This window comes from Phaenicophaeus curvirostris, chromosome 5, assembly GCF_032191515.1.
Source record: "Phaenicophaeus curvirostris isolate KB17595 chromosome 5, BPBGC_Pcur_1.0, whole genome shotgun sequence".
NCBI lineage: Eukaryota > Metazoa > Chordata > Aves > Cuculiformes > Cuculidae > Phaenicophaeus > Phaenicophaeus curvirostris.
In genome coordinates this window covers 24,304,213-24,317,088 of record NC_091396.1, presented here as the reverse complement: position 1 = coordinate 24,317,088, position 12,876 = coordinate 24,304,213, and the positions used below count along the sequence as shown (strand labels likewise).

The window sequence follows — 12,876 nt, the reverse complement described above, 5'->3', positions numbered from 1 at the left end:
GGTTATTCTCCCTCTGTACTCGGCATTGGTGAGACTGCACCTCAAATACTGTTTTCATTTCTGGACCCCTCACCACAAGAAGGATGTTGAGGCTCTGGAGCGAGTCCAGAGAAGAGCAACAAAGCTGGTGAGGGGGCTGGAGAACAAGTCTTACAAGGAGCGGCTGAGGGAAGTGGAGTTGTTTAGCCTGGAGAAGAGGAGTCTGAAGGGAGACCTTATTGCTCTCTACAGCTATCTGAAAGGAGGTTGTATAGAGGAGGGTGCTGGGCTCTTCTCCCAAGTGACAGGGGACAGGACAAGAGGGAATGGCCTCAAGCTCCCTCAGGGAAGGTTCAGGCTGGACATCGGGAAAAAAATTTTCACGGAAAGGGTCATTGGGCACTGGAACAGGCTGCCCAGGGAGGTGGTTGATTCATCTTCCCTGGAGGCATTTAAAAGATGGGTGGATGAGGTGCTGAGGGGCATGGCTTAATGATTGATAGGAATGGTTGGACTTGATGATCCTGTGGGTCTTTTCCAACCTAGTGATTCTGTGATTCTCTGCTATTCATTTTGAAGACCATTAAACCTACGCAGAAACGCTTAAGTGACATACCTAAGAATGAATAATATAAAACAGTGGTAATAGAAGAACTTGCACACCTTAGTTCTCCTGAAAACTAAGAGCTGAAACCTCAACTTTCTTTTGTGAAGACTATAGTAAAAAAAATGCATGTTCTGTGCATGGAGGAGGGATTTTGACTATCACAGATTTAAATGAAAATCCAGTAAATAATCAAAGCCCAGTGAGGAGAAATGAGAAGACTGAGCTTGGAAAACATGGAGACTAAAAAACAAGTTTTATCTGTGAAGTGTGATTTAGTTATTAAATGAGACAAGAGCCTAATGTGAAGTGAAGGTGGCATAGAATCATTACAGGAAATTACATGCAATATTGAGATTATTTTCATAGCAGATGCTTGCTAGATCAGAAAAGGCAAAATGAGATGGAGATGATAACTGAAATGAAAAACAAGCAGATGAAAAGATGACATAGGTTGCAATCAATGGAAGGTTTCAACAGCTGCCCAGGCAAATGCTGGAGTCCATTAAAATGGATTAGAAAACATCACCAGTGCAGCAGCCAGTCTTTTTCAGTTTACAGTAGTTTGGCAGAATGGAGAGGTCATGTTTCATTAGGATTAGTCCTGTCTCCTTTTAAAAATAGTTCTCATGCAAGAACTGATATAGTTCAGGTTTTCACAACTTGTCAGGTTTCTTGTGTGTATCACTGTCATTTTAAAAACTTGTCTACAGCATATATTTTTGCTGTAGCTATGCTTGCAGCAATGTAATTGCATCTCTCACACTGCCTATTTCACTTCAGCAAACAATTAAAAGTTTCAAATGTCTAAGCCTAGACAGCATAGGTGCTTATCTTATTTTCTTATGTTTGCAGTCTTTCCCATTTTATTCGATTCCGGATACTCACCACTGATCACATCCTGCTTACTGTCCATATGTCTGTTCACCATCTTCATAGTTCTCTTCAGAACCCTACACTTTCTGAAGATTTACACTAAAGCAGGCTACCATTAAGCCACCAATAACAAATCAAAGAGACTCCACACTAGGGTTTTTTTTGTTTTTTTTTTCTTTCATTCTAAAGAATGGTAAAACAGAGTACTTTTAATATTACCTCTTATTTTCCCATCATTAGTCTTAGAGGCTTTAGCTCCCTCATAGCCAGCTCTCATAGAACCACCAGGTTGGAAAAGACCTCCAGGATTATCGAGTCCAACCATTCCTATCAAATACTAAACCATGCCCCTCAGCACCTCGTCCATCCATCCCTGAAATACCTCCAGGGATGGTGACTCAACCACCTCCCTGAGCAGCCTGTTCCAGTGCCCAATGACCCTTTCCAGGAAAAATTTTTTCCTGATATCCAGTCTGAACCTCCCCTGGTGCAGCTTGAGGCCATTCCCCCTTGTTCTATCACCTGTAACCTGGGAGAAGAGGCCAGCACCCTCCACTATACAACCTCCTTTCAGGTAGTTACAGAGAGCAATGAGGTCTCCCTTCAGCCTCCTCTTCTCCAGGCTAAACAACTCCAGTTCCCTCAGCCGCTCCTCATAAGACTTGTTCTCCAGCCCCTTCACCAGTTTCGTTGCTCTTCTCTGGACGTGCTCCAGAGCCTCAACATCCTTCTTGTGGTGAGGGGCCCAGAAATGAAAACAGTATTTGAGATGCAGTCTCACCAGTGCCGAGTACAGAGGGAGAATAACCTCCCTGGACCTGCTGGTCACACCATTTCTGATACAAGCCAAGATGCCGTTGGTCTTCTTGGCCACTTGGGCACACTGCTGGCTCATGTTCAGTTGGCTGTCAACCAACACCTCCAGGTCCCTCTCCTCCAGGCAGCTTTCTAGCCAGACTTCTCCTAGTCTGTAGCACTGCACTGGGTTGTTGTGCCCCAAGTGCAGGACCCGGCACTTGGCCTTGTTAAACCTCATGCAACTGGTCTCAGCCCATTGGTCCAGCCTGTTCAGATCCCTTTGCAGAGCCTCCCTACACTTAAGCAGATTGACACTTCTTCCCAGCTTAGTGCCATCTGCAAACTTGCTAAGAGTGCACTCAATGCCTTCATCCAGGTCATTGATAAAGACACTGAACAGGGCTGGATCCAGGAATGAAGCCCTGGGTTCACCACTTGTAACTGGCCTCCAGCTGGAGTCAACTCCATTTACCACCCCTCTCTGGGCCCAGCCATCCAACCAGTTTTCTACCCAGGAGTGTGTGCACCTGTCCAGGCGAGGGACAGTCAGTTTCCTAAGCAGAATGCTGTGAGAAACTGTGTCAAAGGCTTCACTGAAGTCTTTGCATGCAAGAGTCATGATAAAGCACTACTCATTATTAGCTTGTCAATTAAGTACACATCCAGATGCTTTATGAGCTCAGAGTCTAATCGACACTATGATCAGAGAGAATGAAATGCATTATAAGATTAATTCAAAATAATTTTCTACAATCTTTGTTTCAAAATGCTGGCAATTTTTTTCATATATATGTACTATGCCAAATATATGGGCCTTCAGACACAAAAAGTTATGGAATGCAGCACTAAGCTAGAATTCTGAATTTTGGAATGCACTGATCACCCCAAAGCCTCGTCATCTGAATCTGAACATAAGAACAGTTAGTCACAGTATCAGATTTTATTACTTCTGTGAATGTTCCAGAGCTCATAAAAAAGAGCTATTGAATAGAATGACACATGTACGGTTGTCCAGAAGATGATGGTTATATTGGAGCAGTGCAAGGCCTTGCAGGAGATTACTTTGGTCTAAGATTTAATCTTTCTGCCTGATTTTCTTGGAGTTTTTTCCCATTCCCTTAAAGTTATATCTAAAAATATTCCATATCATATAGGTTTTAATAGCAGAAATTAATTGTCAAATTTGTTTGTTATTCAAATGTATTGTGACTGAATACACTGACAGAAAAGAAATCAGGAAGTAAAGCATAAGAGAAAAAAAATCCTTTGTGTTTTCTATAAAGGCAAAGGCAAACACTGCATGACTGAACCAGCCACTTAATGGCTCATATCAAATCCTATCATATCATGTATCACATTTTACCTTGCCATAAACTTGAAAAAAAAAAGAATATATATTATATTCCATTTCATCATACCAAACCCATGCTCTGATATTGAGGGATGTCTTACAGCACTGGAAACTGCTTGGAATTTCTGATAGGAATCTTTTACTGCAATAAGTAATAATAGCAAGAATACTTGAGATGAAGCCAGTTTGGGATCAGCTCCAGAGAGATGCTGAGAAAGAATTTAAGCATGCATTTCAGGCATATGACCTACTGCTACCCAAATATATAAGGTCCCAGGAAACATGATGATTTTAATGAGATGGAACAGCTACTGCCTGGAACAATAGTACTCTACAGAATAACCTGTGTGTGAAGAAAAATTTCAGTGGTTGTTTCCCAATTAATAACTTATAGCACTATTATTAAGTGCTCTGATGTAAAATTGTATGGACAACACAAGGCCATGCAATCTCAAACAGTCAGAGTAATAGCGATACATAATAATTAATGATTAATTTAAAAGTCTGAGATTAGCAAAATTAATCACACAGTGCAGAAAGACTTCATATGTAGATAAGAAAAATTATATAGGAAAAGGGGATGAGGGATGAGAGGGCATTGCCATTAGCTGCTCTCTATGATCACATATTAGGTTAACTTTTATCAAAGGAGTCAGACGTAAGTATGTGCATGTAGTATATATAAATATAAAAAGTAAGCAGGTAGCTCCTGCTGAGAACATAGGAAGAAGAGCTCTCAGATTTCTCTGGATGAGGTCAGAGAATTGTTTGAGGATGTGCCATCTTGTTGAGTTTGACAGCAAAGAAACCATTAGATAGCCAAAATCATGGCACCAGAAAGTGAGAAAGACAAAAGGCCTCTACGTAAGCAGATGCACTGTGCCAGCAACAAAACCTGCAGCACTGGATCTAGTGGTCATTACTGGTGTGCTGCCATTGCACTGAGGTAGACCAGCAAAATATTACATTAAAAGTGAATTCAGGCCCAAAGTGAGGACTGGCGACATTCTGCCGATGCCATGCAGAATTATTAAAATAAAGATAGAAAAAAATTCTGTCTGTGTAAAATTGCATGGCAAGAGAAGGGAAGGAAACTTTCCTGTTGCTGATCTGTACATAATACAAGTAAAAAAATAAAAAAAAAAAACGTAAGAGAAGAAACTGCAGTCTTGTTTGTCCACCAAAGGGGAAGAACACCCATGCCTTGTAAGCAAGAAGATCACAAACTTTACATTGATACTTCCTGCACCTTACAACATCCTCACCAAAAAAAAAAATTCCCTGACAAGTCACAATACTTAAGTGGAACAGAAGCCAGCTCCTCCTACAGAAACACTGGTTTGTCATAATTTTGTAAAACATACCTCTTTGTCAGTAAAACAGACTGTAAAGATCAACTAAGAGCAAATACTAGGTAAGAAGGTGATGGTTTTTTGTCTTCTCTGGTCATTCCTTGGCCCTGAGGTTCTGTCCAATTTAATCTTACAGTCTGGGCTTCCACTTACTCTTTTCCTGTGCTTAGTTAACTTCAACTGCTTAACGAGATTTACGCATGACTTCACATTACTGTCATAAATTTCCTACTGATACCAATACTCCATGTTGCAGTTTTCCTAAGAATGATGGTGTTCCAAAAGAGAAGAGAAAAGTAATAAGAGAAGAGCACATGGTACATTTTATTCGCAGAAAGGTGGCATGTGAGACCAGGAAGGTCTCTAGATTAGTATGGTTTTTTATACTTGTGGGTCATAAATCCCTTTGGAGGTCGTACAAAGTTTAAAAAGAGAGCTGTCAATGAGTAACAGCTCCATCCCTGCAGGGCTGGAAAATAAGAGGGACTATTAGTACTTACTCCCAGAAAACACTTTTTATACTTCCCAGAAAACTTCAAATTACGTCTAATTGCTGAAAACAGTTCAGCTCCTTCAGAATGAGGAAGTCGATAATCACAGTTGTTTTTCACTCTCCTGTGCTGGAGGAACTGGTTAATACTGACTGGCATAGATCACACAAAAACAGATGAGCTGAGAGGACCAGAAAGCTGGCTAAATGCAGTTATTAAAGTAAAAGATCTGGGGAGAGATAACAAGGAAAATAAACCACAGCCATTTCTCTTGGCAGTTGTCTCTTTCTTAGGAAGCTCCTGCCCCCTATGTCCCCAGACACAAGTTTCCATTTGCTGAACATATGTTCAGTTCTGCTAGTATAATTCTACTCACTGCACAGATCTTTAGGGAACAAGGTTATGACACCCAGGTTAATAACAAGCCTCCCCATAAAGGCAGAATATTTTTAAAATAGATCAGTAATCTATCTGTTTCATCACGCAGTCCCATAAACAGTTGTAGGGGCAGATAACAGGGACAAAATCAGCTTAAGCAGAATGAGTTACTGAATTACTGCCTCAGAACAGAGTATGAATAGAGCTAGGGAACACAAGGACAAGGACTAATTACTAACCAGAAAATCAGTCTAGGAGACATGACAGATGGTGTCAGGAAACCACTGTACATATCTGGGGTAGGAAAGGACAACATGAATCAGCAATAAGAGAAACACAAAAACCATGATTTGATGCAAATACAGTCAATGAAGTGCTGGCAGAATTGTTTCCAAGCAGAATGTTTTTCAGTGTTTTCCATGAGGTTTTTAGCAGAACCAAACTCAATGAAGCTATTGAAGTGTGCAAGGACAGAATAAGACCAAGTGCATTCAGAAGCATTGATTAAATGCAGAGGGAGGAGAATAAGAGTACATCAAAGAAGATCAAAGACATCTCTTCAGAGTTGAAGGAAGAAAAAAATTGAAAAGTAAATCAATTGTCCTTTTAACTTATATAATCAATACCAAGTTAAAACAAACTAAAACAAAAGTCATATTCATGTTATAAATGCATACCTGTATCTGGAGTATTTCGTCCATAAACATCCCTCCTCTTTATAATACCAATTGCTAGAGAAAAAAAAGAGGGGTCTAGAGAAGCACCCTCCTTTCTCAGGTGCACTGCTGAGCTCAGCTTGATAATCTGCTTCCCCTCCACATACAGATTTCCAGCTGTTTTTACTAGTAGTCCTGAGTACTCACTGACAGAGTTTAAACTTTCTTATAACAGCATGTAAAAAAATGTATATCTATAACATCTAAAACACTTTACTCTCAGGAAAATGTAAGTTCTTTTAGTTGCAAAGACAAGCATTCAAAAATTATCCCAGACTTTCTTTGTATGCAGTTCATTTTTTAAGACACTTTGTGCAATGAATGAGACAAGATCTCACTGGACGGTGAATGTAAGGGAAGGAATGACTAAAACATGATCGTGCATTAAAGTCATCATCAGAATATGCATGTAGATGTATACAGTATAACCATTCCATCCCTTCCAGGTTTTACTGGAAATAAAAAAGATTTTCTACCATAGCAATCCTTACACATGAACTACTTTCATTGTGAAGAGAGGAAAAGGAGGAGGTGAAGAAGTACAACAAATTCCTATTTCAGTAAGGCTTCCCTAAGAAAATGAAGAAAGTAAAAGGTAGAAATATCAATGGATTGTGTGCACACATTTACATTACAGTTGTCACAGGACTAACATAGTAAAAATCATAAAACTTGTTAAAATATGAATAAATTAATAAAGCAAATTAGTTCCAAGGTAATTTAATGTTGATAAATTTTACAGCCTTCACAAATTTAATTTTATTTTAATACTCATTATAATCAAGCTAGATATGTAGAGAAGTATAAGGTTGACATAGTTGTCTACATATCTTGTTCAATGTAACTTCCTATATGCACTAAATTTCATGACTAGGGAATACGCAGCCTCTTCAAGCGGGGAACATAATGTATAATAACAAAGCTGAATTTCAACTTTTCTTCTGCAGGGCACTAGAGAAAACTGTGGCATTCCTCATATGATAGTGTGGCTGATGTGATCCTGAGCACCATATATCAATGGCACTGTAACCTTACTCTGAACTGGAGTAATTTAACTATTTTTCTCCAAATAAACCATAACTATTATAACCAACACACAGATCTGCATTATAAGTCAGTCCTTCCTCTCTTTCATTTCAGTTGCTTCCAGCACTTCCAAAGTTTATGTTTTGTCTGTAGCAATGTGTGAATTATCAAAATAAATATATACAATTTAATCAGGACTAAAGAAGTTTCTGTCCAAACTAGTATGAAAGCCAAAGAAACAAAAATTCAGTATAGATAACGATGTAGCTGAATGGCCATGCAACCAATCTGAAGCAAAGTTCTAATATCCCTCTCGAAAGTCAGAGAGTGCCTTTCCATCAGAATTAAGAGGTTTCAGATCAGGCTATATTCACAAAAGTGCTTTGTTTTCAGAAAATGTTCATGTTTTCCCTATTTCTGTTGTTTGCTCTGTGATTACTCCAGAGATCAGGAGTAACTAACGACTGCAAAACACTCCCAAAAGTGTTTATGAAACTAAATATTGTGGCTATATCCTTCATTATGAAGATATTAATAAAATTTTCTCATCATTAATTTAGTTTTTTACATCTTCCTTCATTATAGTTACCTGTGTCAACATTTTTTTTTGTGCCTAACTTGAAAATAGACGAATGAATAATGTGATACCCTATGTGAATCTAGAATACTGTATCTTTTTTTTCTGGAAGTAATTTCTAAACATGATGGAATAAAGACTCGCTGTTATTACATTCTACAGAGGGTAGAGCTTACAGTTTTAATTCTGAAATTCTCACCAAATTCCATATTAAACAATCCTACATTCTTTGTTCACACTTCACACAGAAAAATCTGAAACTTTGGCAAGTAAGATAAGTAATGTCTAATATTTCTACTTCATAAAGTCCATAACTAAAGATAGCTGAAGAACACATTCAGTAAACTGGAATTGGAAATGCATGCCAGTAAATTCAAGCAAAGCACTCCTAAACAGATTAGGTTTACATTTCCCACACATCAGATTAAATCCTATGGATATCAGATTTCACTTTTAACTGTCTAATTCAATAATCATATTTTATTTTTAATCAAACAGAAATATGAAATAAAAAGATAAAACATACAGCTATTGTTAATGGCTGTACATCTGGTTTATTCAGATTTTCTTAGCAATCTGCAGCTGTTATTTATTTGAATTTCATGAGACTGTTAACTGGTCCAGTGGAAAGGTCCCTAGAAAAACATTTCTGGTGGCATTCTGTCTGAAATAGAACTATTAGGGGAAAAAAAGCCTGGGAATACTACAGAATAAAATAATGAGGAAGACGAATTTCCCAAACATCTAGTTAAGGAAAGGTGCAAGCTATCATTTGCTCTTGGATCAACATTCAAGAGGTTCTTTAGCTAGCACTGCTTGATGACCTCACTCTGACATAGTAGATTATGGCAGGTACTGCAATGGTGTCATTACTTTGAATTCCTAAATACAGCATACACTTTCTACTGTTCTGCTGCTAATTATGTTAATTTGAATTTTGATTTAAGCCAGTGAATAATCATTGATTTCACTCAGCAGTCATGCAGGATGCATGAAGTTTATATGAGCTTGAATTTATTATTGGTAGCACAGATTAATGCCACATGGTGTGCAAGCCTTATTTTAATTTTTTCTCTTTTTGGACTATGACACTTTTTCTTTTTGAAACTTCATTTTTAAATGACTATCACGTTTGTATTTAATTGTAATTTTTACTGAAAGAATAATTCTCATGCTGGTAATTTTAAATTCAACTGTTAACTGCAGTAAAAGAATGTATTATGATGGCTCTCAGATCTGTTGCTAGTAGATATTTGCCAACATTACCCATTATTGTGGAACTCAGTAAGTAGTTACAACGCTTAATATATGCTTAAAAGAGCCGAAGGCAGTAGAAATAGGAAGATTTGTTGCTTACAGCTCAAAACATACAGACTGTGAGGTACTGAAATTATAGTATTCCTGGCAAAACTAAATGGGATACTTGTGCAACTGGACAGTACTGTCTAGAATAGTTATTAACCCCTTGCTATAAAAAGCACTACTTTAAGAAAGCATACAGGACTGAAGACAGGACCATTTCTACCTCTATGTATTTAACTCCCATGACTTGTTCCTGTTTAGACGTCAGCACAATTTTCAGTTGTAGTATCTTGGATCCCCAAAGAGCTATAAAGACATGTAATTAATTAATTTAAATAGAATAATTAGTGCTTTCTGTGGGGAAAAAGGTTCATATTTCCAGATCAAAGAAAGTATGAAGGAGTTTCTAACTCCGAACTTTGTTAATGCTTCATCTCTGTGCCTCAGCTTCTTTGTAAAGTTGCAGTAACGATCAAACAACAGGAGTTGTAAAGATAAACAAATGACCCACTCACTTTCAGTATCTACGGTTCCTAAACATGAAGTCTTGCCAAAGAAACCCATTTCTGAGTGCAGTATTCAGAGAAGTTGAGGGGTTTTGCTGCTTGGTTATTCAATATATTAGCCAGTGTGCTGCCATTTTCACCACAATGTACTGTATTGATCAGAGTCTCACTGTGTTCAGAGACGCATCTCTTGTTACTTTACATATCTAAAGGAGTTAATGACTGTAAAGTGGTCAAATACTCTTGCAATCATCCCAGTGAAAAAAATAACAGCAAAACAAAAAAAAACCAAACAATCAAGAGCATTACATAAAGATATTGATTTCCTCATTGCAGCATCTGTACAATGCAGAGATTTACTTTATTCAGTGCTCACTTGGCTCTTTTCATAAACTATCATAGGCACTGTCATAAAATAACACTGCTAAAAAACAATGGGAAATAATATTATGACAATATATGATAGTCTACTTGGCCAATGTAAAACAAAACTGTACTACATTAGAAATATATTCACAGATGAGCTTTAGTTCACCTATGTTAACTACTTTTATGTTTAACAAAATCAGCCTTGTTTGTACTGTTCACTTGCTCTATACAAGAAATACAGCGATTACCCCCAAAATATTTTTTTATTTTACTTTAAGTCAGTTCAAAAGTCTGTATGACTGAAATGAACAATGACTTACTGGATTAAAGAAATCTTCAACCTAAAGAAGCATAGCATATCCAGGTCTGCCTGATGATGTGGGCTGCATCTGTGCCATCTGCTTCTAAGCAGGAAGAACAGGACTGCTTTGCCAGAGAGTACTCCTTCCCACAGGCTGACATTTGGCAGCCACAGTCCCCATACTGATGCTTAACAGAGCAGTAGGAAGTGCTTTGAGCACCTGTGTCTCAAGGTGCAGCTCCTTTTGCATTACCTGCATATATATCCCACTGACTTTTTACTTCTAGCAATGTAAACAATCTTACTGTTTCAGTCTGATGCATCTTACTCTCCAACACAAGACAATCTTAAAAATAAAAAAAAAAGCTATCCCTAGAAAAACTTGTGATTAAGGTTCTACATAGTGCAAGCAAACAGAGCAGTGCAAGCAAAAAAAAAAGCACAAACTCCATAAAATATTGTTCTAATCTATGCTTACAGCTATGTTTCAGACATATACTTCAAGCAAATTTCTTTCAGTGTGCTCTTGCTCAAAGTCCATATACTCATGAATTCCATCCCATCCCCCCACTTCATGAGGCTCCACAATAATAACTTTCATCTCCAGCTACTTTGACGTGGGTTTAAATTCCCTGGGGAGTTCTAGCTGAAGTCAGATACCTTGTATATGTAAGTAATTTTCACTTTGCTTTTTTTAATAATCATATTACATAATCCAGGCTGTTCATTTGGTAATCCTCATTTCTTGTTGCAGGTTTCAATATCTGCATGACAAATATTATATAAGACATCAGATTTATACAAAAGCTGCTATGAATTGAATCTCTGATATGTTAACAACTTCTGCCCTCACCTTCTGCAACAGGTATAAATGTCACATCAATAAAAGGTGACCAGCTTGATGCATCTGAGAGCAAATTTTCGCTCCCCTTCCTCCTCCTTTAACATGGTGTGTTTTATCAGAAGAGGTTTAAAGTAGTTTGGAACTGAAATTTTGTTGTCTATGCTGCCAAATCAACAGTTAAGATATCGGAGGAATTAAGAAAAGAAATTTTACTATTTGTTATTGAAACCAACTCTTCTACCATAAGTTTTATTCTTCTGCAATCAAAGCAAAATTTCCACTAAAGTAAGTGCTGAAAATTGCACGATTCCTGAAACAGTACAGGAACAAGAACATTCAGAGAAAGGTGACTGAATATTCAGTCTTGCAAAGAGGAAATAACCCAAACAGTTCTCCTTCAGTATCAGATGAACAGTTTTCTACTGCCTGTCATAACAGAACTTTAGGAACGAAATGGAAAAATCAAGTGCATAATTGATAAGAAATTAAATAATAATTATAGTGGAGGAATAACAATAGAAAATAGAAGTAGCAGATGAACAAAATCCAACCCTAAAGAGAGGAAGAAAAGAAAGCAGTAAATTGAGACACAAAATCATTGGCATCCTGACATGCTAAAGGGGCCAGATTTTTTGCCAGTTTTTAATGAAGGAGGAATTTCACACAGTAAATTTAAACAAAAAGAATACTGCACTTTTTCCCACAAAACCCACCAAATTTTATTACATACAGTGCTACAAGTTGTGGAGAGAGCAACACATATAGCATTGAGTAAAGAAGATGGCTGCTACCCATTAACTCATCTCTTTCATATCTGATTTCTTGGATCATTTCAGAAATCCAATGGCTTATACTTGTCATGTCACAGCCTTTGGTCTCTTGTGAAATACTGAAGCAATTGCTGCTATGCTTTCCTGTATCCATTTGTCTCTTGAGGGTTATTGACTTTGGTTCTGTCTAAGGGTTCTTTCTTCTAAAATAAATCCCCAGAGGTCTTTTGGTGAAAGAAAAACAAAACAAAACAAAAAATTAAAAAACTAAAAAAAGGAAAGAAAAAGAAAAAAAAAAGAAAAAAAATTGAACAGACCCTTCCCAGATTTCCTTTATAGATATAAGGACTATAAAAAAATTACTTTGTTCAGCACTCCCTTTATTTGCTAGCAGTGGGTGCTGCCTACAGTTTTCCATGCACATACTTTGTGACTGTAGTTGTATCAATCACCAGTTGCATGGAGATAGTTGTGCATGCACAGGTCATTATCTATAGCCACTCAGAATACAAGCTTTGTTCTAAATACAGCTATGTGAATTCTTACTCAGTAAAACAAAACATTCAAATAAAACCAGGAGTTTGTTACTTCATTTCTCCTGTTCCATTCCATACTCTGGAACATGTCTCGTTCTCA

The 12,876-nt window shown here is 37.5% G+C and overlaps 1 protein-coding gene across 8 annotated transcripts in view; it reads right to left on the bottom strand.

The window, feature by feature from the left end:
• LRRC4C (leucine rich repeat containing 4C) overlaps positions 1-12,876 on the bottom strand; it is a 548,021-nt gene that overhangs the window by 49,104 nt on the left and 486,041 nt on the right. Inside the window, exon 1 of one of the 8 annotated variants that reach the window (XM_069858069.1) lies at positions 12,262-12,285. The exons of the other annotated variants lie outside the window; for them this stretch is intronic. The gene's annotated coding sequence lies outside the window, so the exon portion shown is untranslated. Of the gene's footprint in view, positions 1-12,261; positions 12,286-12,876 lie in introns of those variants that run through there. 8 annotated transcript variants of the gene reach the window in all.